We start from the raw sequence: 13927 nt of genomic DNA on the forward strand, positions 1-13927 counted from the left end.
AGGTACTAACTCCGTTTAAAGAATTGAAAAAATGTTTGGAAAATTTGATCCTCTTTCCAACACTAGGAATTAATTCCGTTATTGTCTCGACGGTTAAGTCATACAAATTCGTGATGTCTATATCATTGCCTGCAAAATTACTTTTCAATGCTGTATTTTATGATCGGATATTCATATTTGAAAAAATCTTGCTAATATATAACTAACTTACCTTTAAACGTTTGCACAATAGGTCCACACACTCTCATTGCTCAAATAAATCTTCCATAATAATGTGATAAACTAAAAACAAAGGACCGGACACACCGCGTGCTTATAGCTACCTAATGGTAAATGGGCGCTAATGGCGTCATTCGAGTTGCAGTTGCATGTATAAAAGTGCCGAATTGCATTTTTACCAAATAAAAACAACTCTTAATAGAAGAAACCATGTTTTGAAAGAAGTATACGATTTACTTGATCAGACAACACTTTATTTACAATCAGATATGTTTGGTTTGAGTATTTAATTGTTTCAACCCAACCATATTTAACTTACTTTAATGAAATATTTTACATGAAACTGAAAATTCAACTCGTTTGATTGAAAACAATAATGTTTTTATCACAAATACTTGATATATTCTTTTTAAGAATATATTTTTCAATTTAGCATATAGTACAAAATTATAATTTTCTTATTTTAAGCTGTTAGAATTCTAAATTTTTACAAGATATTCTTGTATTAAGAGCACACAGTTTTGAAATAAATAAATATTTCCTAGATTATCCAATTTCTTGAACGAAGAAATTATTTTTATGTGTGTAGAAATTAGAATTAACGCTGTGACGAAATACAAAGTGTATGACATCAATCAGATCTACACCAATTTTTCTATAATACCAAATTATTTCTTAGTTACGTTTAATGAATATCCTTTGTTTCAGAAAATATATTTATGTAGTAAAGTGACTCTATCAAACGATCCTGAGATTATAAACCGAGCAAGTAAAGCGAGCGAGGCGAGTAACACGAGTAGGTTTATTATTATTATTATTTATTTACAACTGTACATTTTTTTTACAGTTTCGTTACCTGTTTTTTTGATACTCTCTACACATTACCGATTACAGTGTACATAGCAAAAAAAAAGGTACGATTAAGATACTCCGTTGATGTGGTGCATACATACTTTCACAGTAAACATCTACAGTGACAGCGACAATTGATTTCTTTTTGATAACATACCGGGTGGTGCACAGTAGGAACATAGGGATTTAACATGGGAAATTAGTTTTATGCAATATCCTGCCCTCCTGTACATTTTACCGAAAAAAACTATAGATTTTAAAGTTGTTCAGAATTAAAAGGTGCATACAAAACTGTTTTTTACATGTTTTATTAAGCTTTTGGTAGACTCGCAAATTTAAAAATAAATTTCAACATTTCTGTTATTAGTAGCAATTCATAAAACAAGTCATGCATATTTGAGTGATATTTTGACTCGGCTTCGCCTTATCAAAATACCTGCAGTCAATGCGCGAAATAACTTGGCGCTAATGTTATACAAATAAGTATTTTGTAGGTAAAAACATATCGTACCTTGGGAACGCTTTTTTTGGATTATGACAAGGCATATACAGGGTGCCTATTATGTCTGAATATAGTATGCATCTTTGTAAATATCGCATGTATACAAAATGTTTATATATGAAAGTTGTTTAACATTTGATTTCCCATAATAAGGCAGCATTCAGTTGTTTTTATTTCAAAAAACAAATGAGTAGCGAAAAACAATTGAATTTTTTTAAATGGCAGTGATTCTTTTGATTAGGCTCATTTGATAGAGGTTTTTTTCTCTTTTTGATAATGTAACATGTTAGTACCCGAATACAAACAAGAAAATTTTTCAAAAAACTTGTTACAATCACATCAATAACATTAATTTATATATCCTACATCAAAATAAAACAAACGAATCGGTACGTTTGTTACCATTTTATTGCAAATTTCATTTTGTATTCATAATAAGAAACGTACACGTTCATTTGTTTTGTTTTGATGTAGGATATCTAGATTAATGTTTTGATGTGATTATAATAATTTTTTTTTGAAAAATTTTCTTGTATTAGGGTACTAACATGTTACATCAGCGAAAAGAGACAAAAAATATCTATCCACGGAGCCTAATGTAAAGGTTCACTGCAATTTAAAAAATTCAATTGTTTTTCGTTACCCATTTGTTTTCTGAAATAAAAACAACTGAATGCTATAGTCTAGGCGATAGAGACTGTAAAATTGGCAAACTGGACATTTTGAGGTGGAAAAGAAAAAAATGGTGGAATATGTTCAGTTTGGTGTCAGAAACAACATATTAAAAATCCCACCCTCCAAACCCTGTGCTAAAGGTTCTCGCCACCCCACCATCCCCCAAAAACCGTGTTTTCGCTCTTTTTGGCTGATATCTCGCTATCTATGAGGTCTAAATGAAAAATTTTTAGCTGAAAATATTTGTCGGGAAATTTCATACAAGGTAGATACTCAGAAGTTAGCCTAGGTGGTACCTCTTAGTCTAGGAAATTCATAAAAGAGGCGAAAATCATCAATTTTCGTGGCTTTTTGCAAATATATCGCGATCTTTAGGGCTAGATGAAATATTTTTAGCTGAAAATGCTCCTCGTGAAATTTCTTACAAGGTAGATACTCAGAAGTTAGCCTACGTGTACCTCTTAGCCTAGAAAATTCATAAAAGGAGGCGAAAATCATCATTTTCGTGGTTTTTTTGCGGTTTTTTGCAAAAATATCGCGACCTTCCGGGCTAGATGAAATATGTTTAGCTGAAAATGCTCTTCGTGCAATTCCATACGATGTACGTAACCGATGAGTTGGCGTAAAGTCACCTTTCATCTTCAACTTTCATGTGTGGGAAAATATTCATTGTAAAACAAAGTATTTCTATGTACCATTTATTCACGTAAAAACAGTATTTTCATATCAAAATATTCACACATTCATTTATATCTCAACGTAATTATTCTCCTCTGCGGATTCCACTTCTTCAGGCTCTTTGACGTCCTCTAATGGTAGTGGGTCGTCTGAGATTACCGACTCGTAGTTCTCGTCTTCCGCTTTACCTGATGCATGGGTACCCTGAAGAGACGACGTGGCATTTAGGCACGATGCTCCATGACACTGGACGCAGAGTTCGTTCTTCAGACCTACAACAAGAAGCATTATGTCAAAAAAATCTTTATAATTATGTATACGATTATAATATTCTCTCGTGTGTTCTAAGTGTCCGGTAGAGAAGGTTTACCTGATTTCCTGCAACTGCAAGCAGTCATGCAACCACGTTCACAGCTACATGAGAAATAAGTTTGAGGAGGCTTTCCTGACGCCTATCACAACAGCTTCGGATCCAGCCCAGGAAAGTCTCCTCAAACTTATTTCATGTGGCTGTGAACGTGGTTGCAATGACTGCTTGCAGTTTCAGAAAATCAGGTAAACCTTCCCTACCGGACACTTAGGACACACGAGAGAATATTATATTGGTATACTTAATTATAAAATTTTTTTGACATAATACTTCTTGTTGTAGGTCTGAAAAACGAATTCTGCGTCCAGTGTCATGGAACATCGTGCCTAAATGCGACGTCGTCGTTTCAGGGTACCCATGCAGGTAAAGCGGAAGGCGAGGAGAACTACGAGTCGGTAATTTCAGACGACCCACTAGCACTAGAGGACGTCGCAGAGCCTGAAGAAGTGGAATCTGCAGAGGATAATGATTACGTTGAGGTATAAATGAACGTGTGAATATTTTAATATGAAAATACTGTTTTTACATGAATAAATGGTACATAGAAATACTTTGTTTTACAATGAATATTTCCTCACACATGAAAGTTGAAGGTGAAAGGTGCCTTACGCCAACTCTTCAGTTACCTATCTCGTATTAAATTGCACGAAGGGCATTTTCAGCTAAACATATTTCATCTAGCCTTGAAGGTCGCGAGATATTTGCAAAAAACCGCAAAAAAAGATGATTTTCGCCTCCTTTTATGAATTTTCTAAGCTAAGAGGTACACCTAAGCTACCTTGTAAGAAATTTCACGAGGAGCATTTTCAGCTAAAAATATTTCATCTAGCCCTAAAGGTCGCGATATATTTGCAAAAAGCCACGAAAATTGATGATTTTCGCCGCTTTTATGAATTTCCTTGGCTAAGAGGTACACCTAGGCTAACTTCTGAGTATCTACCTTGTATGAAATTTCCCGAGAAATATTTTCAGCTAAAAATATTTCATATAGACCTCATAGATCGCGAGATATCAGCCAAAAATAGCGAAAACACGGTTTTTGGGGGATGGTGGGGTGGCTGGAGCCTTTAGCACAGGGTCTGGGGGGTGGGATTTTTAATATGTTGTTCCTGACACCTAACTGAACATTTTCCACCATTTTTTTCTTTTCCACCTCAAAATGTCCAGTTAGATGTCTTTATCGCCTAGACTATCGGGCGATCAAAAATGAGTTGCTGTCGAGTCGCCTTTGGAAGTTCAAGTTAAGTACGATTTCCCATGTAAACAAAAATTCCAAAGGTGACTCGACAGCAACTCATTTTTGATCGCATAGTACTACCTTATTGTGGAAGAAACTTTTAAACAACTTTCATATATAAAAATTTTGTATACATTGGATATTTACCGAGATATATACTATATTCCATACATAATGGGCACCCTGTATGAACTATAAAGCAATGGGGTGTTTAATGTTTATCCTCCCAACAAACTGCATTCGTATGTCGAATAATTATATTAGTGATATATTGATTTTGGCACCTGTTGGAAATTTTAGAAACCACATAGAAAAGGAACAAGGGTGTGTGTGTGTGTGTGTGTGAATAAACTCACGTTTTAATAGAAAATGTAACCACGTAAGATATATTTTATTCTTTCTTCGACGGACCTGATCACCGAAACCGTATGTTTACGCAACGTTGTAGTCCGCAAAAAATTTACATTTCATGTTTTCGCAAACTACAAGATGCAGAAAAAATGTGCACGAAACGAACATGTTGTACGCCTAAGGTAAACAATAACTTTCGACCAGCTTGTTTTGGCTATTCCACGAAGAAGTGGTGCTTTCAAATAAAGAAACAACCGGAAGGAGATGCTCGAGTTTGTTAACAACTGATGAAGTCCAAAATGTTACGTTACGTAACACAACAATCGCAAATCTCGATGTGGTAACAAACGAAGATAACTATTTCCGGCAATTTGCATTTGCCGCAAATGAAATGTACCGGTCGAAAGATGACAAAATTGTAATTTAAAGAAGTTCATTTGAGATGACATTTTCCTAGCAGGAAAAGCACAGTGTATTTATGGAAGGTAATCAGACTTTACTGTTAGAAAAGGCATTTGAAATCGGTAATCGGAATAAAATATATGGGAATACTGCGCAAAACTGTACGCCGTGGTTATCTTAACAGCCATTTTGACAGATTGAATAGGTACAACTTGTATAAACGAGGAAACGATTTGTATTTTATTAAAGTGAATGTGTTAAACGTTATTTATTATGCATTATCGCTGTTTACTAGTCAATAACAGTACTATTGTGTCGTTATCGTTATCATTGTTGATGCAAATAAAGTTTGCGTGCATGTAAAAGCACATTTGCTGCACCAACGGGCGTGTATATCTTCAAATTTGCGATGACATGCTGGAAATTATACATTTAGTTTTATTGTTAAATTATAGTAGGATGTTCTTGAAATGACTGGTTAAAATTTAAAATTTAGCATTTCCTGTGTCGTTGGACTGAGATTAATTATAGAAATTTGTACAGAAAATTATATCATTTGTCAATCTTTCTACAGTTAGACCGTGCCCGGCTGCTCGCCGAAGAACTTCAGGGATATTTTATTTAAGCTATTAACTGAAGATTTTTTTAATACGTCGTCGGCTCTTTTTTTCATAATCTTTCGACAGAAGTAATAAGTCTGATGGCCCACTCGGAAGGCTTAGTCGATACGTCGGATTTTAATTTAAAAAAATTAACATTTAACGAATTGTTACGCTATAGTGAGTTCAGTTTCATGCAAGGAAATGTTATTATCCGAAAAGTATTTCCTTGCGTAGGTACCTTAATTTATCTTAAAATAAATGTTGATTTCTCCGAAACGAAAGGTACACAAGATTTTGAGCGCGCAAATTAGCATAAAACCAGCACAATATATTTTGGCGATTTGGACACATACATCGGGAGTGCTGATTTAACACATCCGTTTTTTATACAAAAGGTGCATATCAAACGCTACCTTTTTGTTATGAATTTCTGCCAACACTCGCATCCATAGATCGCAGTAACCCTTATAATTGGTGAGACTATAATTTGCTTTTAGTTCAAGATCTCAGTGCCCCTAGAGCTTACTTATTTCCTGATAGAAAAAACATGTACAATAGAGTATTAATAATAATTGTTGAATTGTTGTTTATTTCCAGTTTCGTACAGTTTACGGTCCAGCTAAGTCTAAGACTTATCAGCCGGTTCCGTATAATTATTTACAAAGATTTATCATATAAGTTACAATTCTTTACTGTTTGAACATTTGCGTCACTCTAGAGTTCGGATTTTTTAGTTCTTCTTAACTTAATTTTGCAAATTTTAATCGCATACCCTACCATAAATAAAATAAAAGTGCTTTTAACATCTTGAAGAAATGATTTCACTTCTGTAATTATACCCAAATTGTTATAGTTATACAGATGAAATGTTTCTAAAGATTGGATGAGCGTATAATACAAAATTCAAAAGTTTCCATAATAAAATTAAATAACGTAAATTGATAAATTGTAATTAAATAAACCGATACAACGAAATATCGAAGGATCCTCAGTATTACAATCACTTTTAACGACAATTTATTTTAATCTTACAAAATACATTTTATAGTTAACTAAAATGCATCAAATTCATGTCTTGGGCTTTGAGATAATGCTCTTGGTTTTTTTCCCAACGATCTTGGTGCATAAATAACGATTTTAACATGTTTTGATCAAAATCCATGTGGTCCATAAAAATAGATCAAATTCATGTTTAGATCATTGAGATAATGCTCTTGATCTTTTTCCCAACGATCTTGGTGCACAAATAACGATTTTGACATGTTTTGATCAAAATCCACGTTTTCGCCAAAAATTCATCAAATTCATGTCTTGGGCATTGAGATAATGCGCTTAGTCTTTTTCCCAACGCTCTTGGTGCATAAATAACGATTTTGACATGTTTTGATCAAAATCCATGTGGTCCATAAAAATAGATCAAATTCATGTTTAGATCATTGAGATCATGCTCTTGATCTTTTTCCCAACGATCTTGGTGCATAAATAACGATTTTGACATGTTTTGATCAAAATCCACGTTTTCGCCAAAAATTCATCAAATTCATGTCTTGGGCATTGAGATAATGCCCCTAGTCTTTTTCCCAATGATCTTGGTGCATAAATAACGATTTTGACATGTTTTGATCAAAATCCACGTGGTCGCCAAAAATGCATCAAATTCATGTCTTAGGCATTGAGATAATGCGCCTAGTCTTTTCCCAACGATCTTGGTGCATAAATAACGATTTTGACATGTTTTGATCAAAATCCACGTGGTCGCCAAAAATGCATCAAATTTATGTCTTGGGCATTGAGATAATGCGCGTAGTCTTTTTCCCAACGATCTTGGTGCATAATTAACGATTTTGACATATTTTGATCAAAATCCATGTCGCCTCAGAAAAATAATTTAACATTTTTTAATCACACACATGCGGTTATCAAACGTGCACGTTATCAACTCTTTCAGCATCAAGATAATGCGTTTGAAAGCTTTTACAGCTCTAAATTCATGTGTAAAGAATAATTTTGGGTACATTTTGCTCTAAAACTTTTGACCGAGACCACAGAGAAGAGTTATATTGAATTGTTACACATCTAAGAGTCATAGGGAACAATCTAGCGAAAGTCCGAACTCGATACATGACCTAGGGAATGAAATATGTTAATTTTTATTATATTGAGTTCGCAGTTTTTCCTGTTCCCGATTCACTCGAAGTCGTATAACTTTTTGTTCCTGTTGAACCAGCTTCCTGAAAATCAATAGCGTCCGTTCTTAATGTCCAACGTACCCGTATACCAAATTTCAACACAATCGGCCACTTTTAAAAAGAGTTAGAGCGCACACGGACGGACGGACGGACGGACGGACGGACGGACGACAATACAAAACTATAAAGGATCTGAGGATCCTTAATAAACCACTAAAAAGAATTCTAATCTATAGATTACAGACCCAACAAACTTAAACAGTTATCGCGTTAACTTATGAAGAGTACAGTTGCAACTACGTAATGTATTTTTGGATATCACTGACCGATTGCACACGTATCGTGTTCGAATTTTTGACATATGATCTCGATATCACCAATACTATCACCACAGGAGTTACACTTCATTTTTAATCGCTCATATAATTAAATATGCACTTCACTTAAGGCAAGTTAATATAAAATAAGGAGCACACAAAACACGTCCGCTCACTATGAGTGTCTACATGAGAATAATAATAATAATAATGTTTGAAATGTTTATTCATGATTAATTCCCAATGTTAGAGGTCCAACCGAGTTTAGGATAAACTTATCGGTTGGTTCCTTATAGTAAGGTAAGTATACATTTTTTTACATTATTGAATGTTACACAAAAATATTGATCAATAGATATTTGTCTCACGCAATAATAATAATAACATGCACTACAAAGACAGGTCCACCCAATAAAGTTACACGTCCTAGCACAGTTAAAAAACACAAAACTCCTTCACAGAAACACACCACGTTATCACAACCCACTCGTATTCAACCCAAACGCAAAGTCAAAGAAACACTTACACAATAAAATCCATTTAATAAAATTACAGGAATTATTATGATGATTTTTTTTGTTTTGTTTTGTTTTCCTCTTTCCTGATAGCGTTGGCTATTGTGCCCATCAATAGCTATGTTGGTAATCTCTAGATTTCCAATGTGAGTGTGTGAATTTTTATTTTATTTATTTTATTTTTTTTAGGACCCTACATAACTTCACCAGACACAGACACAGACACTAATCGTTACTTGATTTTAATCCGTGCGATTAGTTAACCAGGCTATAGACCTGAGTTCTCACAAGAAACACCCACCATAATAATAAATAATATTTATTTCCAACAAAGTCTTATACAGAAAATATCCGGTTACATGTATAGTTTTCAGTCCTGCATTACATTAGTGTGTACAATGAACGTATACATACTCTCTAGCTTGGGCCGATGCCACCGATGGCCAATTCTCAGATACTAGGTGCTACAGATAGCTACGTGAAAATTGGACTCACTTTACTTATAGCCTGAAACTTGATTTTTAACTATGGTACATCTCTTAGTAGGGAGATTTTTAGTAAAAGCTCATATCCGGCGTTGTCTCTCATTAGGCAATCCGCACAGCTTCATCCTGTGTTGATAAACCCGTTTTCTTATTGTACTGCCAAGAACTGTGTTAGATTGTATTCTATGGCGTATTTCCGGGGATCACCTGATTTTGTCCAGTTATTCCTGCTTTCCCATCTGCCACACTCGCTGCCATCCTTTGATTTTTAATACCTTGTGGATGGCATTTTTCCATTCCACATCCCTTTCCCATACGCCTGAGGTGTATAGAATAATTGATTTTGTTACCACCACCAGGACCTCGCTAGTATTATATTTGGCATAATTTTCGCCAACGCGGCCACGCTTGTAATGGCTTTATCGGTCGCCATCTTCACAGGTTCGATAAATGTCAGGATTCAATCGAGGTATACCTCGACGTCCTCCTTTTTTTTGCAGTTCGCTAGAAAATCAATTAAAGGGATTAGAGAACAGAATAAATTATGGATGAAAAATTATTTATTAAATTTGGACAAATAAATTTGGGGAAAAGTAAAGGGGGGACAAATAATTTGGTATATTTAATGGACAAGTACAAAATTAATTATGTTTAATACAAGAGCCACACGTAAAGAGAGGAGATATTATAGGATTTTCGTCTAGATTTAGCGTGATGAAGATGTCAAAATTAAAAGGAGAACTTACATATAAATCCTGTATTATACATCAAAATTTAGAAGCAACTTGTACAGTAATTGAACAATTGTCAAGTGATATGTTTACAACTATCGAAATTAATTTAAAAAATTTAACAAAATTATTTATTGTTTCTGTTTACCTCCCTCCTGATGTCAAAGAAGACGAAAATTATTTTAAATTATTTGAAGATATAATTATAAAAATTGGGAAAAATAAAATTATTATCGCAGGAGATTATAACGCAAAATCAAATTTATGGTGTAGTGATATTGAAAATACAAGAGGAGAAAGAATTTCAGAAATTTTAACTAGTAATGAATTTATAATTTTAAATAATAGTAGTAATCCAACTTTTGTTGGAACAAATGGTAGCAGTAATATTGATGTTACTGCTGTATCGGAAGACATTTTTGAATTTTGTAATGACTGGAAAATTGAAGAAGTGGAAACGTTATCGGATCATAAATTAATAACATGGAATTTAACTAAAAAATCTAAACATGAAAATTCAGAAATTTACAAATTTTGTACAAAAAAGGCAAACTGGGAAAATTTTGAAAATACTTTAAATTTAGGATTACAAGATTTAAAATTATCGTTAAATATGCATAGAAATTTGGATGCAGAGGAGTGTGCAAAAATGTTAAATGATAAAATTGTTGAATCATGTCAAACAAATATTCCAAGGAAGAAATTTTTTGCTAATAGTGTACCGTGGTGGAACGAAAATTTAAATAATTTAAGAAAAGAGACAAATAGATTTGTCAAACTTCCGGAAAATTCAAAATTAATAGCGTATGCAGATGACACGATTTTAATAATTGGAGCTAAACAATACAAAATTTTAAAAGAAAAAGCAAATAAATGTTTGATGGCTTTAGAAAAATGGACGAAAGAGTATAAGCTGGAATTTAATGTAGAAAAATCGGAAGCAATATTTTTCGGTAAAAACAAAAATCAATTAGGACCGAGTTACAAATTAGATAATAAATTTATTAGATGTAAAGAACACATTAAATATTTAGGAGTTATTTTGGACAATAGATTGAATTGGAAAGAACACATAAAATATATTTTTAAAAAAAGTAAAAATATTTGTGGACAAATAGGTTCGGTAGTAAAAATAAATTGGGGATTAAAAAAGAAAATTTTAAAAATGATTTATAATGGTGCAATATTACCAGCAATCACATATGGTTCCGAAATATGGTATGAAGGGTTGGGTGTACGAGAGAAGAGAATGCTAATGAGCGCACAAAGAATGATTGTTTTAAAAATAACAAGAACATATAGAACAACATCTAATGAGGCTGCTTTGATAATAGCTAATGTTAAACCAATTGATTTGGAAATTTTGGAATCCGCAAAATTAAAAATATTAAAATCAAATAATTTTAATATGATTGAAACGGAATTTGCAAATAAAATAATAGAAAAAAACAATACTTATAATGCTTTAGGACATCCAACAATTCAAAATTTAACTTATAAAATTTATAGAACGGAAGAAGACGATAATACGATAAAAATGTATACAGACGGATCAAAATTAGAAGGAATTGGAGCAGCTTTTGTAATATTTAATAGCAATTTGGAAATTTATCAAGAAAAATTTAAATTGGGGAAGGAATGTACCGTATTTCAAGGCGAAAATTTAGCAATACAAAAAGCATTAAAATTTATAGAAGAGAACTATTATAATGAGACCATTTCAATATATTCGGACTCATTATCACCTAAAAGATCAAATAATTTAAAACTAAATATTCGGGAAAGTTGGAAAAATTTAAAAGAAAACAATATAATTATAAAATTTTATTGGACAAAAAGGCACACTGGAAATCTTGGAAACGAAAGAACTGATCAATTGGCAAAAGAGGCTGCTAAAAGTAATTTAGAAAGTGTATTTAATGAAATTCCTTTATCATATATTAAAAATAAATTAAATCAAAATTCGTTAAATTTGTGGAATAGAAGATGGATTTCGGCTGAAAAAGGAAGATTAACATATAAATTTATTTCATCAATTCAAAATAGAAAGAAAATTGTTCCTGAAGATCTAAATTATTCGTTAGTGCAATTAGTGACTGGTCATGGAAATTTTGGAAATTATCTTAGAAGATTTGGAAAGAGGGACAACGACTTGTGTACTTGTGGAGGAGTGGACGATGTGGAACACATTTTGTTTAAGTGTTCACTTGTAGATGAAAATAGAGGATTGATCGATATGAAATTGGCAAGAATGGGACTTAAGTGGCCAACAAATTTTAATGACATTTCGAAATTGGAGAGTGAAAAATTTTGGTGGTCCTGTCTTAGTGAATTCGCTAGTAAAAGTGTTAAATTTAAAATTGACGTTTGATAATCTTTTAAAATTGTGACAGTGCTACATTTTTGGAAAGAACTTTTAAAACTTTAGAAATTATTAATTAAAAAAAAAATATTATTGTTAATACACATTTTTGTTTTGTTAATTTGAAGTTATAACTTATATATATTTTGAAAACTTAACTTAAACTTCACATTAATCAAGATCAGTATTAGGATATATCAAATTTTTATAAAAATCAAATTATTAAGATAGATCCCGGCTAAGTACAATCTATGTAATGTCGGTAAAAATAAATCAAATTGTTGTTGTTTGTTGCATCTCAACCGTCTGCCCAAGCAGTTCTGCCTGATTATGCCCAAGCGTCTACGACCTGACATGCCGGTGAGTATGGTTTTGGATAGCTCAACCGTAAGTCCCATTCGCTCCATCCAAGAACGCAACTCTTATGTAGAGGTAACTTCAGTGCCCCGTCGTACCCACAGGGTGCGGCCAACAACCGATCCTCTCCCTGCGGGGTTGTATCGGCCATCGGTCTGTCGTTCAGATAAAGGGACGTGAGAGAGAGAGAGAGAGAGAGAGAGATCCAGAAACGTCTATTTTTCTCTTCGCCTCTAGGATGACCGGCCGGTCGATGGAGTTCAATGCGTCCATCGCTGCTATCCGCCATAACTTTTTTATTCACATTATTCGGTATTTGCTTCCTTCTATGCGTCCGATAGTGCATAATTTCGGGCTTAACCCGCAAATTTTTTTTGTTGAAAACGTTTAATCAAAGTATCCTCAACCCATTTTTGTCAAATTAATTTCATGATCGTAGCTAGGGGGCTTAATAATGTCAGGTACCCCTCGCGGTTAATCTATCGGCTTGCCCACACTCGCAAAAGACATGTTTAGGTGACTTTACGGCCACACACGCGCAAGGCATATCGATTGTTGGGTATTTCTTAGTTGCCTATGCCCAGTTAGCACCCAAATATAATTTATGTAGCCGCCCTCGTTGATAAGCGATTTAGAGCCGTCTACATATATTCTCGGAACTTCTACTTGCGCGGGGGTTGACCCACATAGACTCCTTTTGCCCCTGCGAGTCTTATCAGCGGGCAGTGGCGCTTTCTCAATATGCCCGTTACGTCGACATCCGTATCGTGTAACCACTTTGCCTCTAGATACAGGGCGGTATATTGATGAGAACCTCGCGGCTTCGCGTCGGGGTAGGCGACGCTCGTAAGAAAAATGGCCTTTTGACAGAATCCAGGTATTCCCGAACAGGGTTGGCAAAAATCTGGGTTTTTGTATGCTTTGGGTGGGGTTTTGGGTATTTGTGTTGGGTTTTTGTGTGTTTCTTGGGTATTTGGGTAATTTTTGGGTATTTGTCGAAAATCCGGAACTGTGGACTGATCTTCGGAATAAGTTACTGCCCGATAAAGAAAAGCTTGTAAAAATAATAAAAATGAGCGACTT

The sequence above is a fragment of the Photinus pyralis genome, unplaced genomic scaffold (assembly GCF_008802855.1).
Source record: "Photinus pyralis isolate 1611_PpyrPB1 unplaced genomic scaffold, Ppyr1.3 Ppyr1.4_LG4, whole genome shotgun sequence".
Classification (NCBI taxonomy): Eukaryota; Metazoa; Arthropoda; class Insecta; order Coleoptera; family Lampyridae; genus Photinus; species Photinus pyralis.